The sequence below is a fragment of the Taudactylus pleione genome, unplaced genomic scaffold, assembly GCF_031769625.1.
Source record: "Taudactylus pleione unplaced genomic scaffold, aTauple2 ptg001314l, whole genome shotgun sequence".
Taxonomy (NCBI): domain Eukaryota; kingdom Metazoa; phylum Chordata; class Amphibia; order Anura; family Myobatrachidae; genus Taudactylus; species Taudactylus pleione.
Genome location: NW_028285714.1, coordinates 8,504,459 through 8,522,442, shown reverse-complemented (window position 1 = coordinate 8,522,442; position 17,984 = coordinate 8,504,459). Strand labels below are relative to the sequence as shown.

Sequence of the window (17,984 nt, the reverse complement as noted above, 5' to 3'; positions counted from 1 at the left end):
ATCAAGCCCAAAGTATGCAAGTATAAATGGATATAATGTCCAGTGGTGGATTTTAACTAAGGGCTGCAGGGCTCCCAGTACAATCCACCACTCTCCTGTGAGCCCCCAGTCCCGGCCACTATGTGAATTAGAGCAGTCGTTTCACAGTGGAAACACTTCCTGCTAATCAACACACTTCAGACAAGTAGTCCCAAGAGGAAATGCTTTCTCCCCCTGGGACTGCCGGTCTGGACTGGCATTAGCAGAAAGCGTTTTCAATGGAAAGCCACTTCTGCTTTATATTATGGCAGCCCGATTCGGCTTCTAGAGGCTGCAACAGATGCAGCCCCTACCAGTAGCCCATTTCTGCGCATGTGCCAGTTTTTACTGTGGGGTTTTTTCTCTCTTTTTTTTTTTTCTTTTCTGCACATGCATAACTGAGGGACTACAGGCTGATGCAGCACAGGCATTATACTGCAGTCCAGGCAGCCCCCCATAGGATAAAGGTAGGAGCAGCCACTAATAATGTCTACTACAGTAACTGCAACTTTGATGTACTGTAGCTCCATTTTATGTATAAACCTAAAGTTCTCTGCTGGGATTCTACTTAATTACATGCCAATGAGGTTAATTCACTATTAAGTAACAGTGGGTATGTAACTACATACCTACAGTAAGGTATATTGCTGGTATATATGAAATAATTACTACAGAAATCTATGCCTGCATTTTTGTGATTGTTACTATTCATCAATATAGATAATAATTAATTTTGTCATATTATGAATGACCTTTTTGGAAAATATGCCTGACTATACGGATTAATGTGAATTTCCTTTTGTAATACAGATTTTCTACAAGAAGCTAATTGTCAAGTTGCAAGAATTCAGTGAGTATTAATTGTAGTCTGTTAGAAAATTGGAATACACAATAAGTGGGCTTGTTTAGAAATTGCTATGGAATGCACACACATAAGGGGAGATGTACTAAACTTTGGAGAGAGATAAAGTACCAACCAATCAGCTCATAACTGTAAATTTACGGGCTCTGTTTGAAATATTACAGTTAGAAGCTGATTAGTTGGTACTTTCTCTCTTCACTTGATCTCTCTCTAAGGCTTAGTATTTCTACCACAATGTCATACATAGTCCAAGGCTGTATATAAGCACCATACACATTGACATTTTATTATTCACCAAAGCCGTATCTAAGGGTGCATGAACAGTGCGACCTCACATAGCACAGCTCACTGTGGGTGGCACCTTGCTCACCCACAGCTCTAGCAACTGGTTAGCAAGGTGCTCGCGAGGGCACCCTGCTGCTTGAATTTCTGCAGCAGTGCTGCCTGGAGCGTCCTTAGAATGCACCATACCCATTACAATGCTGCCCTTACAGCAGCCCGGAGCATCCTGAGGATGCTCCAGGCATTGCTGTAATCACCGGCTTCCGGTGCAGGCCACGCCCCCTCCACATGACGTTATACAGAAAGGGAGTGGCCTGCAACTGGAGCGGTAGCTACGACACTGTTATTCACACATAGCATTTGTCTTTAAGTACTTTGCTAATAGAGTATTACAATCAATATTTTAATAATTTTCATAAATATTATATTTTTTTATTTATTTTCCATGAATTGCATCGACATGCACCACTTAACCTACCTATTTTCTTTTTTTACTAAGCTTACTGTAGTTGTGTCTATAGATAGAGGTGGTGCTACTCCATAATCTACTAATTCATTTGTGTAATTTTAATAATGAGAGCTGGTTGTTTGCTATTATTTTACTGATCATGCTTCTGCTCCAATGAAGTAGATGCACTTGTTTGTTGATTCCAATAATGAGAATATTAATGATGAATGTGTTGTGGTTAAAAAAGCTAAGGAGAATGATGTTGATTGTGTTCATGTATTGGAGCAACCAGTTGTACCACCTCAACCCCATGATAAGTGCATTGTCCTGTCTTGGTAAAATACAAATTTTTATTTATATAGTGTCAATACTTTACACAGCGCTGTATATATATTGTTATTCATATCAGACCCTGACCAATTGGAGCTTAAAGTCTCTAAATTCCCTAACCACTAGTACATGTGCACTCACACAAGCATACTAAGGTTAAGTTTGACAGAACAGGTTGGTTATGAGATCCCAGCATCCCAACAGTCAGAATCCCAACACCCATAAGGAAAGCAGGTATGACTAACCCTTACCCCTACCACTAACACTCCCTCCCCTGTCCCTAAACCTAACCATCCCTAGTGCCTAAACCTAACCTCCCCCTCGACACACTATAATTGTAACCCTCCACCCAGTGCCTAACCCTAACACTTCTTTTTCTACATGTATCGTGTTTTGCACTCAAAATAACTTAATGGTTCTGAAAATCCATGAAAATGAGAGGTAGGAACTTGATATGCTTCAATGACTGGGAGAACAGCAACAGGTTATCAAGAGCTACACAACAAGCCATGAGATAGGTAGAGGTGGGACATGTTACCTTACTGCAGAACACTTGGAAATGCTTTTTAATATACACAACTGAAACCATTAGAAATTGAGAAGTGAGTTCAGACACTGCTACCCTGAGCCAAGTCATACCCTCATTAAACTACTGGAAAAGCTGCTAGAGAAGCTGAAGGAGGAGATTAAACTAAATGATTCTGCTAAGTATGTTCGACTTGTAAATCAAATTCTTTATTCAATTTGCCAGGACCAAAGGGTTTGCAAAATCTATCTCTAAAGGTGCATACACACAAAACGATTTTTTGATCAATTATCCTTAAACGATATTGTTTAATGATAATCGTTTGAAAAAATCGTTCACTTTCTGAGTCAAACGATGAATGATTATTCTTCATGCGCGTTCACATTTGTAGATTGTAGTTTGTAGTTCAGTCAGACTTGTCAACTCAATGATTTTCATTAAGTTAATATGCAAAAATCATTTGTAGTTCATAAAACTCGTTCATTACATTTAAATGAACATAGTAAATGAACAACTTTAGTAAATAATTTTAGTTCATTTTTCAAGGTAGAAAATTGTTTACTAAAATCGTTCATTAACTCAATCGTTGTGTGTGTATGCAGCTTTAGGCCATTCTGCTTGGTGACATTTATTTATCTGGCTCAGTATCTCCATGACCGTGGTGCTATGTACCATTCCTTGCTTTACACATTGAGAATTGCCTAATCCCCAGACCATTGCATATATGGATTTTCTGCCTAGAAGTCTTTAAGTGCACATCAATTTTCTCCTGGCTCATTCACAGGGCAGATTGGATTACAGGAATAATACATTTTACCATTGGGGCAAAAAGACTGGGAAGCTATTGGCTGCCATGACACAGACTGCTAAATATAAGAACCATATAGTTGGAATTCAAGCAAAACCCTCCAGAACTCCACTCACTTCCACCTCTGCAATTGCTGACATTTTCTATTACTACTATCTGGATTTATATATGGTAACAGAGCCTCACCCTTCCCTTGTGACTCGCTTTATTGCAGAGGCCCAACTACCCACCTTGACATCTTCCAAACACAACTTACATGACGCTGAAATCACATTGGATGAAATCTAAGATGTTATATCTGGTCTATAGTTACAAAAATCCCCCAGTAATAATGGCTTTACTCTGGGATATTACAAGTTGTTGAAGTCTAATATTCTCCCCCTTATCCTTGATCTCTATTAAACTATTTACAGGTGGCAACCTCTCTACCCAAATTTTAACCAGACATACAGAGTCAGGTGCATAAATATTGGGACATTGACAGAATTTTCATATTTTGGCCTCTATTCACCACTACAATGGCTTGGAAATGAAACAAACAAGATGTGCTTTAACTGCAGACTTTCAGATTTAATTTGATGGTAATTACATCCAAATCAGGTTAACGGTGTAGGAATTACAACGGTTTTTATATGTGCCTCCAACTTTTTAAGGGGCCAAAAGTAATGGGACAAACTAAACAATCCTAAATCTAACTTTCACTTTTTAATACTTTGTTGCAAATCCTTTGCAGGCAATTACAGTCTGAAGTCTGGAATGCATAGACATCACCAGATGCTGGGTTTCATCCCTGGTGATGTTCTGCCAGGCCTCTACTGCAAATGTCTTCAGTTCCTGCTTGTTCTTTGAGCATTTCCCCTTCAGTTTTGTCTTCATCAAGTGAAATGAATGCTCAATCGGATTCAGGTCAGGGGATTGACTTGGTCATTGCATAACATTCCACTTTTTAGCCTTAAAAAACTCTTTGGTTGCTTTTGCAGTATGCTTCGGGTCATTGTCCATCTGCACTGTGAAGCGCCATCCAATGAGTTCTGAAGCATTTGACTGAATATGAGCATATAATATTGCCCGAAACACTTCAGAATTCATTCTGCTGCTTTTGTCAGCAGTCACATCATCAATAAATACAAGGGAACCAGTTCCATTGGCAGCCATACATGCCCACGCCATGACACTACCGCCACCATGTTTCACTGATGAGGTGGTATGTTTTGGATCATGAGCAGTTCCTTTCCTTCTCCACACTCTTCTCTTCCCATCACTCTGGTACAAGTTGATCTTTGTCTCATCTGTCCATAGGATGTTGTTCCAGAACTGTAATGGCTTTTTTAGATGTTGTTTGGCAAACTCTAATCTGGTCTTCCTGTTTTTGTGGCTCACCAATGGTTTACATCTTGTGGTAAACCCTCTATATTCACTCTTGTGAAGTCTTCTCTTGATTTTTGACTTTGACACATGTACATCTACCTCCTAGAGAGTGTTATTGATTAGGCCAACTGTTGTGAAGGGGTTTTTCTTCACCAGGGAAATAATTCTTCTGTTTTCCACCACAGTTGCTTTCTGTGGTCTTCCAGGTCTTGTGGTGTTGCTGAGCTCTCCGGTGCGTTCTTTTTAAGAATATTTCAAAACAGTTGATTTGGCCACACCTAATGTTTTTTCTATCTCTCTGATTGGTTTGTTTTGATTTTTCAGCCTAATGATGGCTTGCTTCACTGATAGTGACAGCTCTTTGGATCTCATATTGAAAGTCGACAGCAACTGATTCCAAATGCAAATGTCACACCTAGAATCAACTCCAGACCTTTTACCTGCTTAATTGATAATGAAATAATGAGGGAATAGCCCACACCTGTCCATGAAATAGCTTTTGAGTTGATAGTCCCATTACTTTTGGCCAATTAAAAAGTGGGAGGCACATATAGAAACCATTGTAATTCCTACACCGTTCACCCGATTTGGATGTAATTACCCTCAAATTAAATCTGAAAGTCTGCAGTTAAAGCACATCTTGTTTGTTTCATTTCAAAGCCATTGTGGTGGTGAATATAGGCCAAAATATGAAAATTCTGTCAATGTCCCAATATTTATGCACCTGACTGTACTACTCTTATTAAATTCAATAAGTACCCTTGCTCTATCACATTATTAAATGTGGACTTTGAAACTTTAGCTAAGATTATGGCCAGTAGACTACATAGTATTATTTCCATTTGAGTCACTGACCACCAATTGGGTTTTGTGCATGGTCGCCATTCAGTCCAAGGAATTAGGTCTGTGGTGGAAGACAGTTGCTGCCTTCTCTTCTTCTACTTCTAATATTCTCCTCAGACTAGATGTTTACAAAGTGCTAAGCATGGTATCCTGCTAAATTTTTTCAGGCTGTGTTGGCAAATATGTAGTTTGGAACAAAATTTCCCCCCCCTCCTTGTAACTCTCTTCTCAACAACAGTTCTCATGGACTAACATTTGAAATTTCAAGAAATATTAGGCAGGGCTGTCCACTCTTGCCCTGACTGTTTATTCTCCCATGCTTCATATGCTATAAAATTGGCCTTTTTTTCCTGGCATCCATGTGGGGTCTGAAACATTGAAAATGATTGCCTTTGTGGATAATCTTTTGCTGAATGTCTCCAATCTTGCTTCCTCTCTATGTCCTCTCATGGTTTGGATTGTAGCATTGGGCTTTCAAATTAATTTTGAATAGTTTGTTGTTATGTTTTTAAAAACTTTTCGAAAAGGCCCCTCAGGAGAAATTTTCAGAATCAAAAGATGGTTCTGGTGCTTTTATTTGATGAATTCTTAATCAGAACTTTTTGATTTAGTCAAAGACAAGAGAAAAAACAAAAACAAGAATATAGTGTGATAACATAAAAAAAAATTGTTTTTCATTATAAACGGATGTGCACTCACCCTTCAGAAGTTGGTGATAAACGTTGGACACAATTTTCACCGTGGTCCTAGGGTGGTCACAGAATGCAATGTAGATCTCGCCAATGTTGCTGGTAATTTGCTCCAGATGGTCACATTTTTAGTGGAGGAAACACATATAACAAGCCTTCAGTGCAGATCAGTTTACCCATTACAAGGTCCTACAAGATTATGTAGTATACTCACCTTGAATGGGGTCTAATGAAAGCCTATTTTTGAAAACCAGATGTCTGTCTGTATTATGGGAATAGATAAAAATTAGTGGATCCCAAAAGTAGTTATTGGACCCAAAATTAAATACTCTAAAAAAATTAAGTTACCAAATAATTTGTATTTATTATTCTGTTGTGGTTCGGTCAAATTACACAGCATAAAAATAAAAATCCACAAACAATAAAATGCTTTTTACATAAAAGTAATACATTATTTTCTATAAATTACATTTCAAAATTAAAAACCAAAGAATTATAAAATAAAAATGTAAAAGTGAATGAGTGAAAAGTACCAATGAGTGTGTTCCTAGCAACGAGTTTCACAGAGCCAACATCTGCTTCCTCAGGCCAATGGCTAAGGAATGAACAACCAATTTGAAATGAGTGAAATAAACCAAATAATGCTGATCTTAATGCTACTAACCTATGGGAGGGTTGAGAGTTAGGTATATCCTTTAAGAATATATAAAATGATAATGTGAAGAGGAATACTTAGAAGGATGGAAGGGGTTACAATCCAGAGAGCGGTGATTAACAGAGTCACGGGGATTGCGATTGCAGAGAGCTAATCTTTCTCTCTTCTCTGGTAAAAGATGCAGAGTTTACCTGTCTGGGACCATAGTGAGTAGAAAGGCACAAGCCTATCTGTGCTGCTGCTCTGTGTCCATAAGCAAGATCTGTGCCCAGGTGATTAACAACAAGTGATGCTGGACTGACATCACTTGTAAACAAAAGCACAAGCCGATTTGTGCTGCTTCTATGTGTATGAGAGTGGAGATGGTTTCCCATGTGATTGCCCATGCTATGTGTATGAGAGTGGAGATGGTTTCCCATGTGATTGCCCATGCTATGTGTATGAGAGTGGAGATGGTTTCCCATGTGATTACCCATGCTATGTGTATGAGAGTGGAGATGGTTTCCCATGTGATTGCCCATGCTATGTGTACGTGAGTGGAGATGTTAGCCATCTTAGGTTACATACTTTGGGAGGATACAAAGTATATAATGCAATAAACAAATAAAATACCTCCAGATTCATCAATTCCACAGAATTGTTAATTCTACTCACAAAAGTACATGGTAATGCAGCCATCTTGGGAGCACTATATAGGTTACAATGGCCATCATCAGCAATATCTGGAGATGAGAAAATGAACAAAGCACAAATCTTTTGAACAAAAATTATCTCCAAGTTGCTAGTTATAATAGGAAGCATACATGAAGTAGCTGAGTAGGGTGAGCCATCACAGCTGTGTGTAGGAGTCTGTTAGTTCCCAATTATTTGGTGAAAAGCATATAATTCTGTAAAACAAAGTATGGAAAACAACCAGAAATAATGCTTCTATGTAACTACTTGGTCATGAAAAACAATTATACATTTATTAAAGCACAAATAATTTGGATACAAATGAGACAATATATAAACATTATGAAACATAAATTATAAATATCAACTTTAAACAAAAAGTGGTTGTCTGTGTTAGCTGCAAGTACTTATTTATTATTTATTTATTACCAGTTATTTATATGGCGGACATATATTCCGCAGCATTTTACAGAGAATATTTACCCATTCACATCAGTCCTGATACAATTATCACTACTTGAATAATAGATTTGGAAAAGCATGAGGTTTTAACATTTTACAAGTGTTTTATGTAACTGTTAGAACCTGGGCTACATTTGAGAACATGCATTGTTCGTATGAATACTACTCAATAACAAAATGAGCAACCTGCCAGGTACATCATTCTGTAAATTGACTTACGCACTTTGGCTTTTGAATAATATTGTAACATATTTTGCCCTAGTGGCATAGAGCAAAGGTTTAATATAGTTTACAGGATTGTTGGGAAATAATGCCTTGCCCTGCACTATTTAGGTGAGCTACGAATTATATAAGTGCAAAGGAAATTTGCTAATCGAGATCTACTGTGCAGAGTAAATGGGGATGGCACGAAGAGAGGATCATTAAGGATATTATTTAAACATGTAGCACAAGCTGTAAGCAAGAAGGTGTAGTGTTGCATCGTACAATACAAACTGATAGGGTATTGATCTGAGGTACTGGTCTGTGGGCAACTTCTTTGTGGAGCTGTGGGATCTGTGCAGAAGGAAAGGGAGTAATTGAGGTATCAGATACAAAATTGCATTATCAGTGAGCGTGTGAGCTATGACACTATGTGAAAACCTGCAGCTGATGACTTGAAGGAGCTGAGGAGCTGTCCATGTGCTGAAAAGCAGTAGTGGTAATGTAAATACTGGTGTCAGGGCTGCCAACCTCAGATTACACAGTTATAACATGCTAGCTGTGATTGTATTAATGGACTTTGGGCCTGATTCAGAGCCGTTCGCTATTTGTGGTCGTTCGTTCAAAAACAAGGGGTGGCTATTCAAATGATCCGTTCGCAAATTGCAGTCTGTTCCCACCTCTAAGTCTGAACGAGCGAGCAAAACATACGCTCGTTTTTTTTATAAAAACGCCCCCTGGCCGCACGCACCATACGTCATGTCCGCTATTTATTAGATTAATCGAGTACATCGTACAGCGTATGAACTGCTCGCTATTCTTGTGGTTGGTGTTTTCAACCGCTATTTTGCGAGCAGTTCTGAGTTAAAAAAAACCAAGTGACGTGGTCAATGACGCTGCTGTATTAAATATGCACTCCCTTAAAACGCCCGTTTTGACCTTTAAGCACGCCTGCGTTCGGATCTCCACTCCCCGTTTTCAAGCACCTTCCCCTGTTACCACCCACATACGCCTCATTCTGTCACTCAAAATAGCAGGCCCTCGCTATATTGCGTACCAATGATTTTCGGCCGCACTGACTGGTTCGCGCATGCGTACTAAAAACCGTACGCATGCGCAGATGTGCGAACATCGCTCGGAACGAGCGTACTGCCGCTAGCGAGTGGCTCTGAATGAGGGCCTTTACCCACTAATATCCAGACTATGCTGTATTTCAGTAATTCTTACACAGAGGCAAAGACGGCTCATATAAACTGTACTAAAAGATGGCAGGTTCTAAACCTCTTGGAATGGTACATATTGCTGATTTACAATATATAATTCAATTATAAAACTCATGGGGGTAAATTTCACTAGAGTGAGAGTTTTTAGAAATTGAGTTGTTGCCCATAGCAACCTATAAAATTCTAGCTATTATCTTCTAGAAGGTGCTAGTTAAATGTTAAGTAGGATCTGATTGGTTGCTATGGGCAACATCTCCACTTTTAAAAACTCTCACTAAATATAGCTCCTAATTTGTACCTGGACCCAGGAAGAGAGAGCTATTTTTCATTCTTGATATAAGCTCTCTACTTCTCATGTAGTTGTCTTAAAATTGGAAAGAAGTCATACCTATCTTACTGTAAGCAATTCCGCTAATCCTTAATAAGGATGCTTAATACTCAAGAGAAAGTAATAGCGGAAAGAGGCCCGGAGAGTATTCACTTTGTACAGTTATTCTTACAGAAATACTAAAAGAAACATTGAAATCAGTCAATTCCATGTGCTGACTAATTTTAATGTTTATTTTAGTATTTTTTTTTTAATAGCAATAGCGCAGGGTTTATACAGACAGCAGCAGGTATCAATTCATACAGCACCGGTTGATGATATATTTATTGGTACTCGAGATGCCCAGTCTTGTATCATGTGAATAGGGTAAAAGGTTGTAGCCAGAACTGTACCTTTTGGTTACTGTAGCTGTTTGTGGTAGACAGCATTACTTAAGGTGCAGCACTGGCTATATCATTTTAAAAATGCTGATAAGCCTTAACAAAATATCTTGGATTCATGCCATAGTTTTTACTGACCTTTTCACCTTATTTATATTAATAAGCATCCTGGAACCGTCCATTATTGGACTTTCCCAGCATGGAGTTAACTCCCCTCAGTGATGTCTTTCAAATGTGAAAGTCATCTTAAGTCATCCTTTACTTATGTGCCTATCTGGCCTGTGAAAAACATCATCATCTGGTCATTGTGCGTGCTCCTATAGGTTCACAAGCAGAACAGTTAATAAGACAAAGTATCACACTCTGAGCCTCTATAAACACCAAACAGCTGCAGTACAATTCCAGAAATGAGTACACCCAATACTCTGTGTATAGAATAATAAAAAATGTTTTGGAACACCAGCGCTGAATAGTGCTTTTTCCTCTGATATTTCTTATTCCCTTAGTCTTCTACTCCTTTCTTCTCAATTGAAAATCCACTTACATGTATATCCTAACTGATGTATATATAAAGGTATCTTTGTGTGGAACCACAACATATGCTGAAAGCATCCCCCCGTTGCGACAGCACTTACATTCTCTTTCTGTCACGCTTGTCACAAAAGGTTTCTTTTATACTTAAAGCTGGATACAAAGTGGTGAAAATATAGATACTTTTCTATTCCACCGAGACTTACTTTTCAATTCTCTCTCGAGTTCACCTCAAGGTTTCTTTTGATTTCGAGAACCTCGGAGTATGGCAACCCCAGAGATATCTGCCAGAGTCCCCGACTTAATAGGCATCAACTCCAGGTGTGTAAATCAGCATACTTTAATACAGAATACATAAGTGAAAACCAAAAGTGGTTTCTTCAAAAAATACAGAAACGTAAAAACTAAAAACTAAAAACTAAAGGTAGTCCAATTCTCTCCACTGTTAGGCAGAGATATTAATAAAAAGTCAATGGATATTCACCGCTCCGGTGGGAAGGTAAAGCCGCGTCAGTACACATCCATGCTGCAGACTAGGGATGTGACGAAAAGCATATGAGGCTGCTTCTTTCCTCTGGATGGTTATTTCACTATAGCGGTCACACTGTCGTCAATGCGTTTCGGAGCTTACTTCCTCCTTTTTCAAGACGTGCCGCATCTACTAAAAAGCCGGGGCACTAGGTTGGCACCAGGGTATGCAAACCTTTTCATGGCCCAATGGGAAGATGAACAAGTCTGGACGGGCCACGAATGGGGTGCCAACCTAGTGCTATGGATAAGATATATAGACAATGTATTTTTGTATGGGAAGGAGACGATGCCTCATTGGAGGAATTTTGTATATATCTAAATTCAAATCAGAGAAACATTGAACTATCCTTTCAGAAGAGCCAAAAAGAAGTGATTTTTTTGGATTTAACTATATATATAGAGAATGAAGAGTTACTTACAAAGAATTTTATAAAACCAACGGATTGTAACTCATATATCAATCAAGATAGTAACCACCATGCCAATTGGATAAAAAGTGTGCCATATAGTCAATTTCAAAGATTAAGACGAAATTGTTCTAAGATGGAAATATATGACGAACAAGCACTTACTATGGAAAAACAGTTTCTTAGTAAAGGGTATAAGGCAGATACCGTTCTAAAGGCAAAAGAACAGAACCGAAATATGGAACGGGAAGAAATGTTGAAAAAGAAAGAGAAAATAATACCAAAAATAGAAGATGAGGTATTATTTATAACCAAATATACCTCACAACACAGGCAATTAGAAAATATAATTAAAAAACAGTGGAATATATTAAGAAGAGATCCCATTTTGAAAAATCATCTTAGAGGGAAACCTCGTATTAAATATAAAAAGGCACAGAATTTAAAAAACGTATTAGTAAAAAGTGCGTTGCCCATTGATAAGAGACTGACCCGTATCAACTCTTCAGGTTTCTTTAGATGTGGCACATGTAATATGTGCAAAAATTGTAAAACAGAAAATAAAGTTATTGAACATAAATCCAATGTAACCTCCAAGTCTTTTCCCATAAAAGATTTTATTACATGTGGCAGCAAAAAATGTAATATATCTCTTAGAATGTGAGTGTGGGTATCAATACGTTGGTAGGACGGGCAGAATGCTAAAAGAAAGAACATCCTGAACACAGAAGGAATATCAAAAAAGGCTATGAGAAACATAGTGTTTCTCTACATTTTAAAGAAAAACACATGTGTGATGTAAGGAAATTGAAAAGCTTTTGTGGTATTAAAATTTGTAAAAAGAACCGGAGAACTAATGATATAGAATGCTCTCTAGCAAATTTGGAAATGAGGACTATATTTGAATTAAGAACCTTAACACCGAAGGTCTCAATATGGATTTTGAATAGAAGTGGTTTATATAAGCAACCCCATGTTTTATAGTATATCATTCACTGCACCTTAATATTTTATTTCTCCTATAACTTTTTAAAGGATATATCGTTTATACTCTTATATAACCAATTAGAGGGTATTTTATATATTTATATATTTATATATGACGTATTTATATACGTTACTTTTAAATACTATTCTAATTGGTCATTTCACTCATGTGACCGGAGATACCGGAGGATAAAAAAATGGCTTTTTAGTAGATGCGGCACGTCTTGAAAAAGGAGGAAGTAAGCTCCGAAATGCGTTGACGACAGTGTGACCGCTATAGTGAAATAACCATCCGGAGGAAAGAAGCAGCCTCATATGCTTTTCGTCACATCCCTAGTCTGCAGCGTGGATGTGTACTGACGCGGCTTTACCTTCCCACCGGAGCGGTGAATATCCATTGACTTTTTATTAATATCTCTGCCTAACAGCGGAGAGAATTGGACTACCTTTAGTTTTTAGTTTTTAGTTTTTACGTTTCTGTATTTTTTGAAGAAACCACTTTTGGTTTTCACTTATGTATTCTGTATTAAAGTATGCTGATTTACACACCTGGAGTTGATGCCTATTAAGTCGGGGACTCTGACAGATATCTGGGACTCTGACAGATATCTCTGGGGTTGCCATACTCCGAGGTTCTCGAAATCAAAAGAAACCTTGAGGTGAACTCGAGAGAGAATTGAAAAGTAAGTCTCGGTGGAATAGAAAAGTATCTATATTTTCACCACTTTGTATCCAGCTTTAAGTATAAAAGAAACCTTTTGTGACAAGTGTGACAGAAAGAGAATGTAAGTGCTGTCGCAACGGGGGGATGCTTTCAGCATATGTTGTGGTTCCACACAAAGATACCTTTATATATACATCAGTTAGGATATACATGTAAGTGGATTTTCAATTGAGAAGAAAGGAGTAGAAGACGAAGGGAATAAGAAATATCAGAGGAAAAAGCACTATTCAGCGCTGGTGTTCCAAAACATTTTTTTATTATTCACAAGCAGAACAGGTCCAAGGGACCTCTGAAATTGGTGCACTCTGGGAGAAAACAGAAAGACAACTGTACACATAATTCCATACAGAGATGGATTTATGCATTGCACAAAAGATAAGAAAGGCATTGCTTCTGTCATCCTTATAAATATCATTCCTGCAAAGCCCCCATTGCTACCTATGGGGACTTCTGAAAATTGATGATATAAAAGAAAAGGTGGAACAATATGTGATTTCTTTGCACTTTTCACTATACTAAATATGGAGAGTAGATATTTTAGGCTTTATCCAGCAAATAAAGCAGATCAATACTTTTTATTAGTTTACTAGAGTGTGGTGTGATGTAGGTTTGGGTAGGAAGGAGAACATACAATAGTCAACACAGTACAAGGTGGGATGAGAAATGGGGTAGTATATACTTAATCCACATTATTATTATTATTATTATTATTATTATTATTATTATTATTATTATTATTATTATATTTTAAATATCACTAAGTAAGAGTAGTAGTTTATTCCATTGTTTGCTGATATAAGAATAACAAATGGATATCAAGCTCATGAGAAGATACTAGAGGGGCTTTATACAACATTATACATGGTTAAGTTTCAGACAATCCAAGTGAATGAACTGTACACTGTATATAAGAAATTTGCATTGAGTTCTATCTTACTATAGCATATTTAATTATTTTGTCTATACATTTCCTTCCTCATACAATCCTTAAACCCTACCCTAACAGGAATGTTGTTCTATCCAGTGTTTTATTGTTGAGTTCATAAATAAGTAAATATTATTTAATACTGCAGTTACACTTACTTCATACCTGGGGATTTTCCTAGCTTACTCCATGTCAGTCTCTGTACATGCAAAATGTACAGGCTAAGGTGAAAGTAGCACTTTACCTAAAGACCATCCTAGATAGAAATCTGTGCAGTACAAAGTAAACACCCTGCTACTATCACATGTGAGCAGCTGCTATATTAACAGTATACATATGTTTCTGATTTTTTTTTTCTAGGCTCCAGGAGTTATATAAAACTCTTGTGAAACCATTGAACTATAAAACCACATGTGTTCCACTATTACTTAATTTGCGCCAATAATTGTACCGGGACTTAAAACTAACTAGTTGCCTCCTGAGATTTCAACTTAATTTTTCAAACAAAACTAACCTTTTACTTAATATTTTTATCCAAATTATATTTGTTTTAATGTGTAATGTTTTTCAAGACCAAGAAGTTACATTGTACTGTAGTTTTTTTTTTTTATTGGCTTCAGCGCTGTGTTTTCCAGATTTATATGCTTTTTACCAAACAATTGTGAACTTGGAGAGATGCACACACAGATGCATTGCTACACTCCATCAGCATCTTCAGGTATTAATCATATTGTAGCTAACACCAGGAGATGTTATGCACATTGTAAAAAAATTTCAAAAACAGAAAATGAGCTACTAAGTAACATATTGAGACATAATCATCAGATCCAGGGATTATTCATCCTATCCGCAAGTGTACTAGGCAATGCAGCCATCTTGGGTACACTACATACTGTGGTTTACAGTGGGTTTGATAAGCAATGCCTTGAGATGTGCTAAATGATGGATAACTACAAAATAGAGAAAATGAGGTACTAAATAAATTATACCTACATAATCCGTTCCATAGATAGTTCATACTACCTACAGTGGTGCTAGAAAGCAGTCAGCAAGGGTACTAGTGTGAGCTGTGATCACCAGTCCATGTGATTGGCTTTAATGAGAGGGTCAGACTATGAGCAGACCCTGTCTAGTAGATTGTATTGGTCCATGATGTGTTCATAGATTGATTTTTGTTGATCATGATGGCATACAAAGATACTAAATATTATACTGGGGAATACAAATTTAAAATCATGAGCCAGCAATTAAAAAAATAAAAATAAATGTGAGCAGCATTTAATAAAGTAAGAATAGATTTTGCATGCCAGTAACAAAATGCTGTTGACATAACCTTTGTAAGGTGTAGGAATAGGGAAGTTGTTAGCTTTGAGGTAAAATTGCAAACTATGTGATCATTTATTATTGACACATCCCCATTTTCAACATTTATATATTTATCAAAGTAATGAGTAGCTACCCATTATTGCTCTAGCTCTTCAACATAATTATTTTCAGAATCCGAACAATACATTAACTCTTGACAACTGTGTATTTATACACATTCAATTGCCAATGTTTTTTGCCTACAGATGCTAAACCAGTAAATATTATTTGGCCAACTGCTGCTGCTGTTGGTCCATGTTACAGGATAACCCTTAACTTCATGTTGCATTTCTGACATCAGGTCCTGAGTAAAGGCTTAAACTCCCTGCCCATCTCTGAGGGTCCATGTGTGGAACAACCTAGCATTATCACATATACATTGGTCCCCTGGGATCAAGAATAATTTTTCAAAATCACTATATTTAGTTTTATTTAGTTTTATTTCCATTTTTGACGAGCTTTACGCAAGTTTAGCTTTTCTGAGATGATCCTTTCATCCAATTTTTGTGTGATCGCAACCTTAACAACCTTATACCAATAGATGATGCCCTTATAATTCAAATGTATTCAATGTTCCTCATTTTGGGGCTGTCAGGATTTGTGTATCTGTGAATATTCTATACAGAATGAAATCGAGGAAGAAAACGTATTAGCTCCATAAGTCAGAGCATGCTCATTAGATATTCCTGTACTTTACCTTTAGCTGTCCCTGATTCTCTATATTTGTTGCACTGTTTTTGATAGGCTTTTATTGTTCTCTGTATTGCAGCCTTTCCAGGTCACCTGTTGTGATCATTGCCATCAACTCCCTAAATGCCTGCTCCCTCTTTCCCTCCCCAACCAATATTTTTCCTCTTTTGGGATGTATGCCCACAATTGCCATGAACTGTTTGAAAGGTTTAGTTCTCATCTATATTTCAGCCCCATACATGCTCATTAAAGAAGCAGATCTCCATAATGCAAGATCTAACTTTACCAATTGGCAAAATGGGAAACTTTACTAACTTGCATATGTGTGTCCCCTCTTTATCTCCTTACTCTCAAGATTACATGTCCACTCATCTTTATTATCAGTTGTTTAAAAAACAACTATTAATTAAAAAATAACTGCACTTTGTTTTTTTATTGATAGTGTAGTCAAAACACACAGCTTGTTCACTTTCGCTAATAGTTCTCAGTACCAGAGACCATATTTTACATAATAGGTTATCCAATCCGACCTCTTTACCTTTCCCCCCTTTACCCTCTTTACCTTGATGTATTTTCCTACATTCCCTGTATCTCTTTCCCCCTCTTGATTTTTTATTTTTTTATTTTAATGTTATTTTTTAAAAACACATTCACAAAGTTATTGAGTTTACACTATTTTTTATATAAGTTACTATTTTATTGTTTTTGTGATTGTTAAAAAATATTGAATATACAAAAAATGATTACAATAAACAAAGAAGATGTTTACAAGTCATATATATCTACTTTATATTATTCTAATAATTTTTATATCAAATTTCAGGTGCCTCTCCTGACTGCATGTCCCTGCATTTAACACATCCATGTGGTGTTCATTTGCATTTTTAAGCATGGAAGCACAACTATACTCTTTTTATTTTAGAATCACATTTAGTAGTTCTTTCCTTGGTACAGTAGATTACTAGAAGAAAAAGGTTGAATTTGAAAATGTCAACCTGCAAGCTAGTTTATCTGTTTGCAATGTTTTTTTTATTTGATTTTGCAATGATATTGCAATTTTACAAACTTTTTGCCAGGACCAATGAATCCAATGTGCAACTTGTTGAAAATGCTGTGGTGTGCTGCTTACCTAACATTTTTTTTAAATACTGTATGTTTAGTTTACATGATAGTGTTGTGATCATACATTGCACACTTTATATAAAACTCCTATGCACTCTCAATGATGAAAGGAAGCAGGCTCAATGATGAAAGGATGGAGTAAGAGCATAGTCCCAATCATCAACTGGAATCAAAGCTGAATAGTACACTTTGCGACTTTCTTAACCTCTAGTTGGCTGTTTTAGTCAGTCTTTAACTTGCTTTGGTTGCTTATTTATTCTGTCAGTGTTGTTAATAGGAGTCAGATGGACTCTAGGGAGTAATACTGAGTTGGGAAGTAATATGTGGGTATTGAGATGCATTTAGCATGTAAATGTCTGCTATTTTGGCCTAATGTATAAAATGGTCATGGGGCTATATAAACTAGAAATTGAGCAGTACATGATGGGCATTAGCATACATAAAATGCTGGATTAGACTCTAATTTAAATGTTGGATGCAAATGATTTACCTTTTTGCCATTTCCCATGTCATTCTATTAGTTATATTATTGCTGTACAGAGCTGTTTAAAGTACAGCTAAAGCAGAATAGATATATCCAATGTTATAACAAATTGCTCACAACAAG

General features: G+C 36.9%; 1 long non-coding RNA gene across 2 annotated transcripts in view; it reads left to right on the top strand.

Moving 5' to 3' along the window:
- LOC148443237 (uncharacterized) overlaps positions 1-17,984 on the top strand; it is a 233,630-nt gene that overhangs the window by 117,590 nt on the left and 98,056 nt on the right. For both annotated transcript variants that reach the window (XR_015875716.1, XR_015875715.1), the window contains exon 2: positions 829-868. This is a non-coding gene — a long non-coding RNA (uncharacterized LOC148443237). The remainder of the gene's footprint in view (positions 1-828; positions 869-17,984) is intronic.